The sequence below is a fragment of the Embiotoca jacksoni genome, unplaced genomic scaffold (assembly GCF_022577435.1).
Source record: "Embiotoca jacksoni isolate LCO1_2020_lvr unplaced genomic scaffold, fEmbJac1.0.p SCAF_39, whole genome shotgun sequence".
Lineage (NCBI taxonomy): Eukaryota > Metazoa > Chordata > Actinopteri > Embiotocidae > Embiotoca > Embiotoca jacksoni.
This window is the reverse complement of record NW_027185391.1, coordinates 3243847-3262397: the sequence shown is the minus strand read 5'-3', so window position 1 is coordinate 3262397 and position 18551 is coordinate 3243847. Positions and strand designations below refer to the sequence as shown.

General features: G+C 43.7%; 1 pseudogene; it reads right to left on the bottom strand.

Moving 5' to 3' along the window:
• Nucleotides 1-5702: 5702 nt before the first annotated feature.
• On the bottom strand, nucleotides 5703-17124 carry LOC138208554 (NACHT, LRR and PYD domains-containing protein 3-like; annotated as a pseudogene).
• Nucleotides 17125-18551: the final 1427 nt, after the last annotated feature.

The window sequence follows — 18551 nt, the reverse complement described above, 5'->3', positions numbered from 1 at the left end:
TGAAATTGCAGACACAAACTGACTTGAAACCACTTTGGTCATTTAGTTTATCCCATTTGACATAGCATGATGAAGAAACTTGTTCGTAAACACTTATTTTAAGCCGTGGCACTGTAATGGAGTTTAATGCTGTGTTTGAGCTTCTCTCGCTGAGATAAGGCTGTTTTTTAAACGTTGTGTTTGCTGTGAAATTATCCACACAAAGTGACTTGAAACCACTTTGGTCATGTAGTGTATCCCATTTGCCAAAGTTCTGAGTAAGATACTTGTTCATAAACACTTAGTTTAAGCCGTGTTGCTGTGATGCAGTTTTACATTAGGCTGAGAAAGTGAGACTTGAAATGCTGTTTTCAGTGAAATTGCAGACACAAACTGACTTGAAACCACTTTGGTCATGTAGTTTTTCCCATTTGCCATAGTTCTGAGTCGGAAACTTGTTTGTAAACACTTAGTTTTAGCCGTGGCGCTCGTGATGCAGTTTTACATTAGGCTGAGAAAGTGAGACATGAAATGCTGTTTTCAGTGAAATTGCAGACACAAAGTGACTTGAAACCACTTTGGCCATGTAGTGTATCCCATTTGCCAAAGTTCTGAGTCGGAAACTTGTTTGTAAACACTTAGTTTTAGCCGTGGCGCTCGTGATGCAGTTTTACATTAGGCTGAGAAAGTGAGACATGAAATGCTGTTTTCAGTGAAATTGCAGACAATTGCAGTCACTTTGCGTGGACAATTTCAAAGTACACATCCTGTGAAATTGTCCACACAAAATGACTTGAAACCACTTTGGCCTTGTAGTGTATCCCATTTGCCAAAGTTCTGAGTAAGATACTTGTTCATAAACACTTAGTTTAAGCCGTGTTGCTGTGATGCAGTTTTACATTAGGCTGAGAAAGTGAGACTTGAAATGCTGTTTTCAGTGAAATTTGCAGACAGAAACTGACTTGAAACCACTTTGGCCATGTAGTGTATCCCATTTGCCAAAGTTCTGAGTAAGATACTTGTTCATAAACACTTAGTTTAAGCCGTGGCGCTTGTGATGCAGTTTTACATTAGGCTGAGAAAGTGAGACATGAAATGCTGTTTTCTGTAAAATTGCAGACACAAAGTGACTTGAAACCACTTTGGTCATGTAGTTTATCTCATTTCCCATAGTATGATGAAGAAACTTGTTCGTAAACACTTATTTTAAGCCGTGGCACTGTAATGGAGTTTAATGCTGTGTTTGAGCTTCTCTCGCTGAGATAAGGCTGTTTTTTAAATGTTGTGTTTCCTGTGAAATTATCCACACAAAGTGACTTGAAACCACTTTGGTCATGTAGTTTTTCCCATTTGCCATAGTTCTGAGTCTGAAACTTGTTTGTAAACACTTAGTTTAAGCCGTGGCACTGTAATGTAGTTTTATGCTGTATTTGAGCTTCTCTCGCTGAGATAAGGCTGTTTTTTAAACGTTGTGTTTGCTGTGAAATTATCCACACAAAGTGACTTGAAACCACTTTGGCCATGTCGTGTATCCCATTTGCCATAGTACTGAGTCTGAAACTTGTTTGTAAACACTTAGTTTAAGCCGTGTTGCTGTGATGCAGTTTTACATCAGGCTGAGAAAGTGAGACTTGAAATGCTGTTTTCTGTGAAATTGCAGACACAAACTGACTTGAAACCACTTTGGTCATGTAGTGTATCCCATTTGCCAAAGTTCTGAGTCTGAAACTTGTTTGTAAACACTTAGTTTAAGCCGTGGCGCTTGTGATGAAGTTTTACATTAGGCTGAGAAAGTGAGACTTGAAATGCTGTTTTCAGTGAAATTTGCAGACAGAAACTGACTTGAAACCACTTTGTCCATGCAGTGTATCCCATTTGCCAAAGTTCTGAGTAAGATACTTGTTCATAAACACTTAGTTTAAGCCGTGTTGCTGTGATGCAGTTTTACATTAGGCTGAGAAAGTGAGACTTGAAATGCTGTTTTCAGTGAAATTGCAGACACAAACTGACTTGAAACCACTTTGGTCATTTAGTTTATCCCATTTGACATAGCATGATGAAGAAACTTGTTCGTAAACACTTATTTTAAGCCGTGGCACTGTAATGGAGTTTAATGCTGTGTTTGAGCTTCTCTCGCTGAGATAAGGCTGTTTTTTAAACGTTGTGTTTGCTGTGAAATTATCCACACAAAGTGACTTGAAACCACTTTGGTCATGTAGTTTATCCCATTTGCCATAGTTCTGAGTCTGAAACTTGTTTGTAAACACTTAGTTTAAACCGTGGCGCTTGTGATGCAGTTTTACATTAGGCTGAGAAAGTGAGACATGAAATGCTGTTTTCTGTAAAATTGCAGACACAAACTGACTTGAAACCACTTTGGCCATGTAGTGTATCCCATTTGCCAAAGTTCTGAGTAAGATACTTGTTCATAAACACTTAGTTTAAGCCATGTTGCTGTGATGCAGTTTTACATTAGGCTGAGAAAGTGAGACTTGAAATGCTGTTTTCAGTGAAATTGCAGACACAAACTGACTTGAAACCACTTTGGTCATGTAGTTTTTCCCATTTGCCATAGTTCTGAGTCGGAAACTTGTTTGTAAACACTTAGTTTTAGCCGTGGCGCTCGTGATGCAGTTTTACATTAGGCTGAGAAAGTGAGACATGAAATGCTGTTTTCAGTGAAATTGCAGACACAAAGTGACTTGAAACCACTTTGGCCATGTAGTGTATCCCATTTGCCAAAGTTCTGAGTCGGAAACTTGTTTGTAAACACTTAGTTTTAGCCGTGGCGCTCGTGATGCAGTTTTACATTAGGCTGAGAAAGTGAGACATGAAATGCTGTTTTCAGTGAAATTGCAGACAATTGCAGTCACTTTGCGTGGACAATTTCAAAGTACACATCCTGTGAAATTGTCCACACAAAATGACTTGAAACCACTTTGGCCTTGTAGTGTATCCCATTTGCCAAAGTTCTGAGTAAGATACTTGTTCATAAACACTTAGTTTAAGCCATGTTGCTGTGATGCAGTTTTACATTAGGCTGAGAAAGTGAGACTTGAAATGCTGTTTTCAGTGAAATTTGCAGACAGAAACTGACTTGAAACCACTTTGGCCATGTAGTGTATCCCATTTGCCAAAGTTCTGAGTAAGATACTTGTTCATAAACACTTAGTTTAAGCCGTGGCGCTTGTGATGCAGTTTTACATTAGGCTGAGAAAGTGAGACATGAAATGCTGTTTTCTGTAAAATTGCAGACACAAAGTGACTTGAAACCACTTTGGTCGTGTAGTTTATCTCATTTGCCATAGTATGATGAAGAAACTTGTTCGTAAACACTTATTTTAAGCCGTGGCACTGTAATGGAGTTTAATGCTGTGTTTGAGCTTCTCTCGCTGAGATAAGGCTGTTTTTTAAACGTTGTGTTTGCTGTGAAATTATCCACACAAAGTGACTTGAAACCACTTTGGTCATGTAGTTTATCCCATTTGCCATAGTTCTGAGTCTGAAACTTGTTTGTAAACACTTAGTTTAAGCCGTGGCGCTTGTGATGCAGTTTTACATTAGGCTGAGAAAGTGAGACATGAAATGCTGTTTTCTGTAAAATTGCAGACACAAATTGACTTGAAACCACTTTGGCCTTGTATTTGCCATAGTTCTGAGTCGGAAACTTGTTCATAAACACTTAGTTTAAGCCGTGTTGCTGTGATGCAGTTTTACATTAGGCTGAGAAAGTGAGACTTGAAATGCTGTTTTCAGTGAAATTGCAGACACAAACTGACTTGAAACCACTTTGGCCATGTAGTGTATCCCATTTGCCAAAGTTCTGAGCAAGATACTTGTTCATAAACACTTAGTTTAAGCCGTGGCGCTTGTGATGCAGTTTTACATTAGGCTGAGAAAGTGAGACTTGAAATGCTGTTTTCAGTGAAATTTGCAGACAGAAACTGACTTGAAACCACTTTGGCCATGTAGTGTATCCCATTTGCCAAAGTTCTGAGTAAGATACTTGTTCATAAACACTTAGTTTTAGCCGTGTTGCTGTGATGCAGTTTTACATTAGGCTGAGAAAGTGAGACTTGAGACTGTTTTCAGTGAAATTGTCCACACAAAGTGTCTTGAAACCACTCTTAGTCTGGGCTGTAACCTGAGACGAGTTTGCATTGGGAGACCCTACCAGGTGCTGATGCCCCGGACAACATGGATTAGTGCTCATTACTTTAAACCGCCCTATTTCTTTCATCCCGTTCGCACTCCTCTTTTGATCTGACAGACATGCCTTTGTGACAGGATCATCTGTCAGGTTCCTCCTATTGCTTTGTTGTGCAGTTTTGACCATCCAACATAGAAAATTCGCCCATGCCGACTCCTGCTTAAATGGCGCACCGGCGGCGTCCTCTAACATCTGCCTGATGTGGGCAGGGTCAGAGGTCACCGTGGGATGACCGCCAACTCTGTGCGCATGTGTGTGCATGGGCTTCAGTTACCTTACGTGAGTGGAAGAAAGCGGACATCCCGGTATTTACCGTTTCCTACAACAAACGGAAGACAGGACCATGAAATAACTCCAATATGTAGTAAAATCTGTTTTAATGTCGCTTCGTTTAGCTTCAACAACTGTTTAGCAAACGTTTCTGAGAACTGTGGAGAAACTGCTGAGAGCTCATCACTGGAACAAGCCGGGAAAATGTTCTTAGGTCTGATGTCAGTTTTACGACCTCAATAAATAAATAAATGGACGGACGGACAGACAGAATAAAGTGAACTCTGTTGCTAAGTTTAATTATTTAAAAACAACTTTATATGGAAAGAAGAGAAAGATACAAACAAGAATGACTTGATGAGGATTTAGTCGCTCTAAATATATTGTGACTTCTGCGAGGTGCTGCATGCTACGTGTTGTGTAGCTGTCCCAGACATTTCTCCTGAAAGGTTGAACTAGCTAGTTACCGTACTAGAGTAGTTTTAGTCGACAAGACGTAGGTTGACACGCAAGTGATGACATCAGGTTGTAGGTGATAATGACAGAACGGACAGTAGTTAATTCCTTGAATATTTCTATGCCTGGAGGCGTGTCTGTTTGATTGACGGGCCTGGGAGGAAGTCATGTATTGGTGGGCGGGGCATTGTGTTGTCTGTCTCCGTTAGACGCCTCACTTCTCCTCAGCTTGTCCAAATATGGTCACTTCTGGCCGAGATGGCAATGGCTGAATGTCATAATGGAGGTTTTAAAACGTCAGTTCACAAACTGGTGGGTGATGTTTTCTGACATTAAGAAGCAGAACAGAACCAGAACCTTTCAGGGACATCACACAGGGGTGGACTGAGTTTGTTCAAACAACATATTAAACACAACCCCTGCAGCAAACGGACATTAAATGAACTTTTCTTCAAATATCGGAGCACGTTTACGTTTTTTCTCATCAACTAAAACACAGAAAACATTTCAACAGGATTTATGACATATTTAAAAGTTATTTTCTGGCTGTCTTTCAGCATGTTTCCAGAATCTGCTGATGTTTAGCAGCCAAAGAGCTCAGTTTGACCTTCATTTGCCCAGATGGAAATGAAGGTCAAAGTTCAGAGGTGAGGAGATAATTTCAATACTTCTGACACAAAACATATTCTGACATCACAATCAGTGATCCAACTGTGAACCAAAGAGAAACTTCCACCATTTTGAAGCTCAGAGCTGAAGCTGCTTTCACTTCTACAGACTCTTCCTCCTACAGAGAACACAGAGACACTGAGGAACCATCAAACCAGAATCCAAATCCAGGATACAGAGGTTCAGTGAATGTGGTGTTGAAGGTGTGGAGGTGGATCAGAGTGTCAGAGGAGACTCTATAGAAGGACAGAGTGCCAGCAGGACAGTCCACATACACTGCTACTCTGTTAGAGACAGAGGAGGAGGAGGAGGAGCAGGAGGAGGAGGAGATTCGTGTTTTTTTGTTATTGTGACAGACTTTGTAAATGACACCATCAGAGCAGATCAGACTCCAGGACTGATCGTTCCCTCCAAACCAGCACTCATCGCAGTCTCCTCTCCTTCTGATTCCTCTGTAACTCACTGCTATATGAACCTCTCCTCTCCACTCAACATCCCAGTAACAGCGACTAGTCAAACCAGTTCTACACAGCAGCTGACGCCAGCAGTCAAATCTGTCTGGATGATCAGGATATGGCTGATACTCTTCCACCAGTGTCACCTTCCTGTTGTTGTCAGACAGTTTGAGGTTTCTGTTTTCTGAGTTTGTGTCCAGTTCAAGTTTACAGAAATCTGATGGAGAGAAAAAGACACGGCACAGCTGCAGTTTATCATCTGACACATCTGATGGCTTTATTCTTTCATTATTTACTGTTATGTTGTTCATTCATATAACATTTAATGATGATACTTATTGTTAGGAGTCTCTTGTGTATCAGTCAAACTTACACTTCCTCACACCAGGTTTTAACCTCTCCTCTCCACCATGGTCCACTCTGGAGGAAGAAACAATCAGAATGATTTTCTATCCAACAGGAGTCCTAACTGCTGTTCAACTTGAAGCAGTTTGTCAGTGAGACACGGAAACAGGCTGAAACTCATCAGTGTCAACTGTCTCTGATGGTTTCACTGCTGTCTGAGGAAAACACCTGAAGAAGTGATGTAGAAATAATCAGAGAGCACAGTCTCCACTGATCTGCCCTGTTTTTATTGATGTCCTCCCACATGTAAAATATTGGTCTCTGCATGTTGTCCCTTAAAATGAACAGTTTGACCAACATTCACCTGAACAGCTGAACTATTTTCAGACTGTTCACAGATCAGTCCAACCACCCCACTTGGTTGGTTTGTGTAATTTACATGTTCACAGTTGAGTGTCTAATGATGGAGGGAGTCAGCTGTAGAGACTCTGGGAGGAAAAGTTGTAACTTTGGACTGAAAAATAAAATGGACTCGATTTTAGAACTTCATAAAAGAACAACTGAGGTTGATTCTATCTGCAGTGTGGATATCTGCTGCATGTTTTTATGGTAATCATACTATCAATAGTTGTTGAGATACTTCAATAAATACTAAAAGTGTAAATCTAGTGGGTTCATCCTCTGGGGATCATAAATGTCTGAACATAAATTAATCTCATTATGTTTAGTAGTTGTTGAGATGAATCAGTTTGGACCATAGTCGTGGATCGAATGATGAACACTGTCGTCCCTACAGCCAGGCTGCTAACATGGTTAAAGATGAGAAGGATTTAACACCAACTTCACAATGTTTCGAATGAACAGGTGTTTCCATTTGATTAAAGACTTCTGAGGATCCACATGTTTCCTAACTCAGACCTCCTCACCCCTCTGAACAGACACGAGAAACAAGTCATCCGTCATAATGATGGACCTGAGCAACAACACATGAAGTCAAATCAATGAGACAATGTGTGAGCTCTGGTTGTCTCTCCATACCCGAGAGTGTCCAGTCTCCAGTGAGGATCCTCCAGGCCAGCAGACAGTAGCTTCACTCCTGAGTCTCCTGGATGATTGTAACTCAGGTCCAGCTCTCTCAGATAGGAGGGGTTGGAGCTCAGAGCTGGAGCCAGAGAAGCACAGCCTTTCTCTGAGATCAAACAACCTGACAGACTGGAGTCAGAAAAATATCATGAACACCAGAAACAGGAAGGAAAATCCTACAGATGTCAAACATCTGCAGCAACTGTTCAACAACCAGCTGTTTCCTGACCTGAGGGTCTCCAGTTTACAGTGTGGACTCTCCAAACCAGCAGACAGTAGCTTCACTCCTGAATCCTGCAGCTCGTTGTTGCTCAGGTCCAGCTCTCTCAGACTGGAGGACTGGGAGCTGAGAACTGAGGACAGAACTTCATAGCTTCTCTTTGACAAGTTACAGCCAGTCAGCCTGAAAAGAAAATGTACACATTTGACCCTATTTATCTTAATCTTGATATGATTTAAGAACATGTCTTCAATTATAAAATAAATTATATTTTCTTTGGCTAATAACTAGCTACCCCATATTTGTCGCTGCATGTTTGTGTTTTTCAGTCAAACTGACATCACTAACGCTACTGGTATAAAATGTTTAGTTAGGTTGTTACTGTACATGTATTTTATTGAACACTGATTTAATGACAATAAAACAACAACAATGCAGGTTGATTTAAAAACTAAGATTTCTGTTTAAAAAGAAACTGAAAATTTGTTAAATCAGAGGTAAATGACTCTGCAACTTCAGTTGGATGGATTAGTTGAATCCTGACCTGAGCATCTCCAGTTTACAGTGTGGACTCGCCATTCCTGCTGGCAGCAGCTTCATTCCTGAATCCTGCAGGTTGTTGTTACTCAGGTCCAGCTCTCTCAGACTGGAGGACTGGGTGCTGAGAACTGATGACAGAGCTTTATAGCTCCTTTTTGTCAGGTTACAGCCAGTCAGCCTGAAAAGAAAATTTACACATTTGACCGAATTTATCTTCATCTTGATACGATTGAAGAACATTTCTTGAATTATAAAAAAAAAGAAAAATGTAGTTTTTGGCTAATAACCAGCTACCCCACATTTGTCCCTCCATGTTTTTGTTTTTCAGTCAACCTGAAATCACCGACATTACGGGGATGAAACATTTAGGTAGGTTGTTACTGTACATGTATTTAATTGAAAAAACTGATTTAATGACAATAAAACTACAACAATGCAGGTTTATTTTTAAAAAGATTTCTGTTTTGAAAGAAACAGAACATTTGTTTAATCAGAGGTAAATGACTCTGCAACTTCAGTTGGATGGATTAGTTGAATCCTGACCTGAGAGTCTCCAGTTTACAGTGTGGACTCTCCACACCAGCAGACAGCAGCTTCAGTCCTGAATCCTGCAGGTTGTTGTTACTCAGGTCCAGCTCTGTCAGACTGGAGGACTGGGAGCTGAGAACTGAGGATAGAACTTTACAGCTTCTCTCTGACAGGTTACAGCCAGTCAGCCTGAAAAGAAAAATGACACATTTGACCCAATTCATCTTAATCTTGATATGATTTAAGAACACTTCTTGAATTATAACTTTTCTTTTTCTTTGGCTAACAACTAGCTACCCCACATTTGTCTCTCAGTGTTTGTGTTTGCCAGTCAACCTGACATCACTGAAACTACTGGTATGAAAAATTTAGTTAGGTTGTTACTCTATATGTATTCAATTGTACACTGTTTTAATAACAATAAACCAGCAATAATGCAGGTAGATTTTAATAAAGATTTCTGACTTGAAAGAAACAGACAATTTATTAAATTATAAGTAAATGTCACAGTTTGATGGATTAGTTGAATCCTGACCTGAGAGTCTCCAGTTTACAGTATGGACTTTCCAAACCAGCAGACAGCAGCTTCACTCCTGCATCCTGCAACTTGTTTGTTACTCAGATCCAGCTCTCTCAGATAGGATGACTGGGAGCTGAGAACTGAGGACAGAGCTTCACAGCTTCTCTCTGACAAGTTACAGCCAGTCAGCCTAGAGAAGAATGAACAATGAACACAAACTGTTTTATTTGTAAATTCAAAATGAAACATGTGAAATGGTTCATAAATCCTCGTACAGAGCTTCGTTGGAGGATTTGACCACTGGCAGCAGCCTCAGAAGAGCCTCCTCTGAAGCACAGTGTTTCTTCAGATCAAACACATCCAGATCTTCTTCTGATGACAGTAAGATGAAGACCAGAGCTGATCACTGGGCAGGAGACAGTACATCTGTGGAGAGACGTCCTGATCTCAGGGACTGTTGGATCTCTTCCGCTAGAGAACCATCATTCAGTTCATTCAGACAGTGAGAACAAATTGATGCTTCTCTCTGCAGACAGATTCTCACTAATCTTCTCCTTGATGTACAGGACTGTTTCCTGATTGGTCTGTGAGCTACTTCCTGTCTGTGTCAGCAGGCCTCGTAGAAGAGTCTGATTGGTGTGCAGTGAAAGACCCAGGAGAAAGCGAAGGAACAAGTCCAGGTGTCCATTTGGACTTCTTAAGGCCTCGTCCACAGCACTCTGGTAGAAAAATGTTGGATCAGGTTTCTCTCTAAACATTATAGACCACCTGAATCTTATTTGTTCTTCCAGCAGGTTGAGAGCAGATTTGATGAAGATCAGATGGACATGAAGAGCAGCCAGAAACTCCTGAACGCTCAGATGGATGAAGCAGAACACCTTGTCCTGGTACAGCCCGCTCTCCTCTTTAAAGATCTGGGTGAACACTCCCGAGTACACTGAGGCCGCTCTAATATCGATGCCACAATCTATCAGGTCGGATTCATAGAAGATCAGGTTTCCTTTCTGCAGCTGCTCAAAAGCCAGTTTTCCCAGACACTCAATCATCTTCTTGCTCCTTTTATTCCAGTGTGGATCTGTCTCAGCTCCTCCATCATACTTGACCTGCTTCACTTTGGCTTGAACCACAAGGAAGTGGATAAACATCTCAGTCAGGGTCTTGGGCAGCTTTCGTCTGTCTCTGCTTTTCAACACATCCTCCAGAACTGTAGCAGCGATCCAGCAGAAGACTGGGATGTGGCACATGATGTGGAGGCTTCTGGATGTCTTGATGTGGAAGATGATGCTGCTGGCCTGCTCCTCATCTCTGAATCTCCTCCTGAAATACTCCTCCTTCTGTGGGTCAGTGAACCCTCTGACTTCTGTCACCATGTCAACACACTGAGCAGGGATCTGATTGGCTGCTGCAGGTCGTGTGGTTATCCAGAGGCGAGCGGAGGGAAGCAGTTTCCCCCTGATGAGGTTTGTCAGCAGCACATCCACTGAGGTGGACTCTGTCACATCAGTCAGGATTTCATTGTTGTGGAAGTCCAAAGGAAGTCGACACTCATCCAGACCATCAAAGATAAACACAACCTGGAAGTGTTCAAAGCTGCAGATTCCTGCTGCTTTGGTTTCAGTGAAGAAGAGATGAACGAGTTCAACCAAACTGAACTTTTTCTCTTTCAGCACATTCAGCTCTCTGAAAGTGAATGGAAACATGAACTGGATGTCCTGGTTGGTTTTGTCTTCAGCCCAGTCCAGAGTGAACTTCTGTGTTAACACTGTCTTCCCGATGCCAGCCACTCCCTTTGTCAGCACTGTTCTGATTGGTTCATCTCTTCCAGGTGAGCCTTTAAAGATGTCTTCTTGTCTGATGGTTGTTTCTGGTCTGTCTGGTTTCCTATATGTTGTTTCAATCTGTCTGACCTCATGTTCATCATTGACCTCTGCAGTCCCTCCCTCTGTGATGTACAGCTCTGTGTAGATCTCATTCAGAAGGGTTCGGTTTCCTGCTTTAGAAATCCCCTCAAACACACTCTGGAACTTCTTCCTCAGGTTGGTTTGAAGATGTTGTCGACACTCTGACACATCAGTTCCTAAACAAACAAACAAACAAACGAATGAAGTGAATATCTCAGTAAACCAGAAGATAAATGTGGTGGCGGGGCGTGGTTAGCTCAGCTGCAGGGGGGAGAGAGTGATGGAGTGGTTCAGGGAACGGTGGCGGGAGGAGGATAATTGGCGCAGCTGAACTGAATCAGGGGATTGGTTTCTCTCCTTTTATAAGTGAGCAGGACCTGGTGAGGAGGAGGAAGGAGAAGCAGCGAAGGAACGGACGCTCGGAGGCAGGGCAGGAGAGCGCCGGCATCGTATTCAGCCAGTGTGTGTTCAGCAAGTGTGGGTTTAACAATAAACAAAACCATAAACTGAACTTTGTGGCTCAGCGGGTCGTGTTGTGTCTCCGAGGAACCCCCACGGTAGCTCAGACGTGCTACACTTAGTGCCCAATGTGGGGCATGGAGACAGGCGGACAGCAGAGTGAGACGACGATGCAGCCGATCGTTGTGCTGGTACAGATGCTGGGCGGGATCGCGGCAATGCAGCGCGATCAGGCGGTTCACTGATTCCTCGGCCAGCACACTTCCCAACCTACAGGGGGTGTCCTCAACCACCAGGGCAGGAATGTTGGAGGTGTGGGCAGCCCGGACACTACTGGAGGGAGTGTCCATTGATGGAGGTGGGACAGACGGTTTGGGTTGCCGGGCCTCCACATCCTCCCCGGCCCAGGAACGACGTATCGCGTTCTGGTAAGGATCCAGGGGGGTACACACCAGGCGATGGTGGATTCGGGCTGCATGCAGTCGCTGATCCACCAGAGCCTGGTTCGGTCCGGGGCATCGGTTAATGCATCGTGGGTGAGAATTAAGTGTGTACATGGGGATATTCACGATTATCCGGTGGTGGCCGTAGAAATTAGATACGGGGGGAAAAAACATAAAGTGAAGGTAGCGGTTAGCTCCTGCCTTATGCACCCCCTAATCATGGGAACAGATTGGCCTGGGTTTCATAAGTTAATGGGGCAGAGTGCGGGGGTGCATTCACGACCAGCAGGGACATGCGGGATGTGTGCTGTGCCCAGCGGCAACGCGAGGTTGGCCGACACTGCAACACGATATCCCGAGGCAGTGCCATTGCGCAGGCTCTGTTTCAGGTCATCTCCCGAGTCAGAATCCCAAAAGAGATTCTGACTGACCAGGGCACCCAGTTCATGTCGCGAACACTGAGAGAACTTTATGGATTACTGGGCATTAAGTCTATTCGGACCAGTGTTTATCACCCACAGACTGACGGGCTTGTGGAGCGTCTGAATAAGACTTTAAAGTCCATGATTCGTAAATTTATACACGACGATGAACATAATTGGGATAAATGGCTTGATCCTCTGTTGTTTGCAGTGCGGGAGGTCCCCCAGGCCTCTACGGGATTTTCTCCCTTTGAACTGCTGTTTGGGACTGGCGGGGTATTACAGACGGTTGACCAGCCCCTTGACCTGACCCGGAAAGGTGCCTCGGATCCGGTCCCGTGGACGGAGCAGTGCCAGTGGGCGGTTGAGAGGGTAAAACAGGCTCTCTGTGGGGAACCGCTCCTTCACACACCTAACTTCTCTCTCCCCTTTACTTTGCAGACTAATGCGTCGGACAGAGGGCTGGGGGCTGTTTTGTCCCAGGAAGTGTGGGGGGTTGACTGCCCTGTTCTTTACATCAGCCGAAAACTGTCGGAGAGGGAGGCCGGTGGGCGGTCGACTCCCTGCGTTACTACCTCCTGGGGACGCCCATTCACCCTCTGTTCGGACCACGCTCCGCTGCAGTGGCTCCACCGCATGAAGGATACCAACGCCCGGATCACTCGGTGGTATCTGGCATTACAGCTTTTTAACTTCAAGGTGGTCCATAGGCTGGGGGCGCAGATGGCCGTGGCTGACTTCCTCTCCCGTTCTTAAGGGGAGGGAGTAGGTTAGGCCAGATGGCTCCCTGGCCTAAGTCGGGCGGTGGGGTTATGTGGTGGCGGGCCGTGGTTAGCTCAGCTGCAGGGGGGAGACAGTGATGGAGTGGTTCAGGGAACAGTGCCGGAAGGAGGATAATTGCCGCAGCTGAACTGAATCGGGGGATTAGTTTCTCTCCTTTTATATGGTGAGGAGGAGGAAGGAGAAGCAGCGAAGGAACGGACGCTCGGAGGCAGGGCAGGAGAGCGCCGGCATCGTGTGCAGCCAGTGTGCGTTCAGCAAGTGTGGGTTTAACATTAAACGAAACCATAAACCGAACTTTGTGGCTCAGCAGGTCGTGTTGTGTCTCCGAGGAACCCCCACGGTAGCACAGACATGCTACGATAAACTTTTTAACATTTTAAATATTTCTTTCTCCATGAAATCAATTCTGCACATCAGTTGTGGACAAACCGTTTATGACTGTTTTCAGTTCAGAAGAATTCACAGATCTGATGAAGATGTTTACATCGTATTAACAGCAGAGTTTGGAAATCTAAGTTTCTCCCATGTTTCCTCTTTCCATCATGTTCCAGCTGTTAAAATCCTCTTACTGCTCTGCAGACGGTCAGCCAGCTCCTCCTGCTTCAGTCTCCTCAGGAAGTGCTGTGTGATCTTCAGAAATGACTGTCTGCTCCTCCTCTGCTCTTCATCCTCACCCTCCAACACCTCCTCATCCTTACGCCGACTCTCCAAGTATTCTGGGTAATCTGGTCTCAGAATTTTCTGCATCTTCTTCAGCTCATTCTTTACAAAACTGATAATGTTTTCCTCCAGCAGCTGAAACAGAGAAATATATCAACTTTAATGCATAGAAGGTATCAGATCATTTTAAATATGGACTTAAAATCCTGCTGGTCTATAGAGTGCAGCCGGGAGAATGTTTTGGTAATTCAGTATTTAGTTTGTATTTTTACACACCAGAAATATGGAGTCCAGGTTTGATCCGGGAACGTCTGAGTTCTGCTGATAAACTCTATAAAGTAAACATAAAAACAGAAGATGTTTGGTCAGGATTAATCCAGAAACATAAAGTAAAGAGATTTCATGTTTTTAGTTACCAAGACACCCAACGGCTTCTGAAAGAAGTTGAACAGGAAGACAAAATATCCATTTCAAATTACTAATCCAGTTAGATGCCAGTATTTCATATTTTCACCTTTGATCATCAGACTTTTATCAACCTTTGGATTAAACACTGCAGGTGATGTGCAGGAGATTCTCTGTTGCTGCTTTTTGATAAAAAAAATAAAAAAAATTCACACAAAACTCGCCCTGTGAATAATGGTGAGTTTAGTTATTGGAACATCATCAACTCTCCAGACTCTAACAAATAGCGGTTTGGATCAGATGCGCAATAGTTACAAACCAGGATGAAATGTCAAGTGTCAATGTGCTTTAAAAATGAGTAATACAATCTTTAAATCCATTCTGAAATGTAGAGAGCCAGTGCAATCAGCATCACAATAACCTTAACAATCAGCTGGCCGAATACAGGTCGAGTAAAAATGTAACACTTAATTTGAAGGTGCACAGGACATCAGTGGTATTTTACTTGTTACTTATTTTACTCTGTTTTCTATAGGAGTTAATACAATGTGCTGCACATTGCCACAATGTGACAATGTGACTTGTGACATGTGGTCATGAATTGCCTGATCTTGGGAGTGGCTCAGTAGGAGTGATGGCTGACACCTGGCCTGGTGGGATTACCCCATATATATATATGTACCTCCTCCTCCTACTACTACTACAACACCTTTAGTCTAAGAGTGTCCTCTGGGAATTTTGACATCTACATTGGCATCGCCTACAAAAGAGGATTATCACTGGCTGCACAATTTCAGTATCCCTGTTTGCACTGGCCATGACTAACTGCTCAGGAAGTCGACAGAAGTGGAGTGCAGAGGTCCCTTGTCCAAATCTGGCAACCTCCATTCATGGACGACCTTACAGAAATGACAACATCAGTGCCAGGATGCAGGTGGCTCCTCCAAGGGCTAGAGCTGCTCAGCCTTCAAAATCCACATCTCTGGTCCTCAGGGAAGGGAGAGTAACTGATAAGTTCCACTTCTCCCTCTGAGACACCCAAATTCCATCAGTAACAGGGCCCAGTCAAGAGCCTGGGGAAGCGCTTTACCAGCGACCTGAAGGACACAGCAGCGCGCCAAGCAATGAGTGACGATCTCAATGCTTGGCTCTCCGCAGTGGACAAGACAGGGCTTCCCCTAAAATTCAAGGCCTGGATATATCAACATGGTATCCTGCCTAACCTCCTCTGGCCACTACTAATTGTTATGCCCCGTCTAGGGGTGGCCGAGACATAACATAAATATAAGTTTTTGCCTTCGTCTTCCCCAGGTCCCAAGCAGCCACAGGATCACGTGAATTCAGTTTAGGTAATTAACAATTGATTTACGCTATTTACAAACTGAGAATCTGAACTTAAAATGCCTTTGGGGTGAGCCAAGGCCAAAACAACAAACAAAACAATACTATCTTAGGAACGTAATACTTTCTAACCTCCCCAAAAATCAATGAAACAGAAACAGAAAATCTTATCTCCCTAACCTAACCAAAACACAGGAGAAAATGGTTAACATAAATGGCAGCTCACCCCTACAAGCTCCACAACGAACAATAGACAATTACATGAACTGCGCAGTGTGTGTGGCCGGTTGGATCTTGGGAAATTCCTCCTGCCCCGAGCAACGTCCTCTTTGGTTTGAAATACTCTACGTCATCTGCCCGGAGCCCGATCACCTTCGCCAGAACGCCTTCCATCAATCGGGATTGCGCATCCGCACAGCCATTTGCATAAACACACACCTGCCGCAACTCTCATTCATACAGAAACAAAAAAATACACATACACAAAAATAACACTACGACCATAGTCGGAACATAATCTATGAGGTTCTAATCACCACCGTGGAGGGCTTCAAAAGGAAGATCAGTCAGTTCCTGCGTAGGTGACTAGGCCTTCCAAGGAGACAAAGAAGCATCACCCTTTATGGATACAACAACAAGCTGCAGCTTCCTTTCAGCAGTCTGGCAGAGGAGTCCAAGGCCACCCGCGCCAGAGAAGTCCTGCTTTATGGAGATTCTGCCGACATCAAACTCTCCTTAGCCAGCATCGAGGACAGAAAAGGTTGGAAATGGGCAGGAGGGTGTTGAACGGGTGGAGTTAAGGTTGCGGCACAACATCCTGATCGGCACTGTGGCAACTGGTCAGGCCAACTTAGGAGCAAACCTAGACCTCGCTACAATAAAGTCAGAGGAAAGGGGAGGCGACGGCTTATCCAGGAGGAGGTATGGGCAGAGGTGGGAGAAGATCACTTCAGCAGAATAGTGGGAACTTACAGAACACCTTCATCATGGTTGCTCTGGGAGGGGAACAGGGGGAATATGGAGTTCCAGTGCTGTAACTACCAGCCATTCGGTCCCTATCCGGGTCATCACTAACCATCCCAGCTTTACTGCTATTTGCAGATAATATGGTTCTTTTGGCTTCATCAGACTTTCACCATGCACCAGATGGATGGAGAGCACCTTCAGCTTGAACATGATGTTTCAAACTGAAGAACCATCTCATGCAGTTACTTGCTGCTGTTGATGACCGATGTGAAGTGATCAATGAGTTCAGACATTATGATATCAGGAGGGTTTGATACTAAATGACAAATATTTCACATTATTACCTTTGTTTGACAGAGTGGTGTCCATCTTTGAAATTAATGGGTTTCTCCATGGACCAATCACTCTTCATGGACACACAGCTGGGTGCAGGAGAATCTGGTTTCTGCTGAAGGATCCTGATGGAAACAATTCAATTAAATTCAACTTTATTTATATAGCACCAAATCACAGCATAGGTTATTTCATGGCACTTAACACATTAAAGTCCTTACAGCAAGACTTTACAATATTATACAGAGAAACCCAACAATTCAAAAATTCCCACATAAGCTAGGAGGGAAAAAACTCCTCTTTAAGGGAGAAAAACCTCCAACAGAGGGAAGGAAAAACTCCCTCTTAACAGGAAGAAACCTCAGACAGAACCAGGCTCAGAGGTGGGCGGCCATCTGCCTCGACCGGTTGGGGTGAGAGGAGAGTGTAGAGAGAAAAGATCAGCATAGAGATAGAAGAGAAGTACTGTTGGTGGAGATGACAAGCGCAGGGCAGAGACATGCAGCTCCATGACGGGACATCTGCAAAAGAAAGAAGAGAAACTACGCGAGCGGGGGAACTCAATGGAGACAACAGACGCTGCAGGCAGAAAGTTGCATTACTTCTGCTCTGTCAGCCTCATTTATTCCATCTCGCTGGTATGTCACAAGCTATGGGAGAGAAAAGGATGGTGGGGTATGAGTCAGTTAAAGAGGAGGAGGAAAGAAAAGAAGCTCAGCATGTAACGAGGTCCCCCAGCAGCCTCAGCCTATAACTGCATTGGTTCAAGTTTATCAAAAAGGAACGTTTTGAGTCTAGTCTTAAAGCTAGAGAGGGTTTCTACCTCTCGAACACAAACTGGGAGCGAGTTCCACAGGAGAGGAGCCTGAAAACTGAAAGCTCTGCCTCCCATTCTACTTCTGTAAACTCTAGGAACCACAAGTAGACCAGCATGCTGAGAGCAAAGTGCTCTGCTAGGATTATATGGTTCTATAAGATCTCTAAGATATGATGGAGCCTGGTCATGTAGTGCTTTGTAAGTCATCAAGAGAATTTTAAATTCTATTCTTGATTTCACAGGAAGCCAGTGAAGACAAGCTAGAACTGGAGAAATATGATCTCTCTTGCTATATCCCGTCAGTACTCTTGCTGCAGCATTTTGGATCAGCTGCAGGGTTTTTAATGAGTAATTTGGACATCCTAACAGCAAGGAATTACAGTAATCTAGCCTAGAAGTAACAAACGCATGAATGAGTTTTTCTGCGTCACGCTGATGTGTAGCTTTCAGTTTTAACACTGCAGATCGTATGTTTTGTTGAATGCTAACAGAAACATGAATACATCGAGTGTGTTTCCATAAACCTGCAGTTCCAACAAACTGGAATTGCTGAACTAAAGAGACTAAAGAATCTAAAGCTGACGTCCTTTGATCAGCTGAGCTGAGGTGATCCCACCCTTGTGATCTTTGACCGCTTTCTTCTTGTGGGCCTCTTTAATTTAATCTTCATTGTCAGCTCAAACACGATCGCCTGCTCTGAGGTTTCTGACTGTAGGACCAAGTCATGCAGACAAACTTGTTACAGA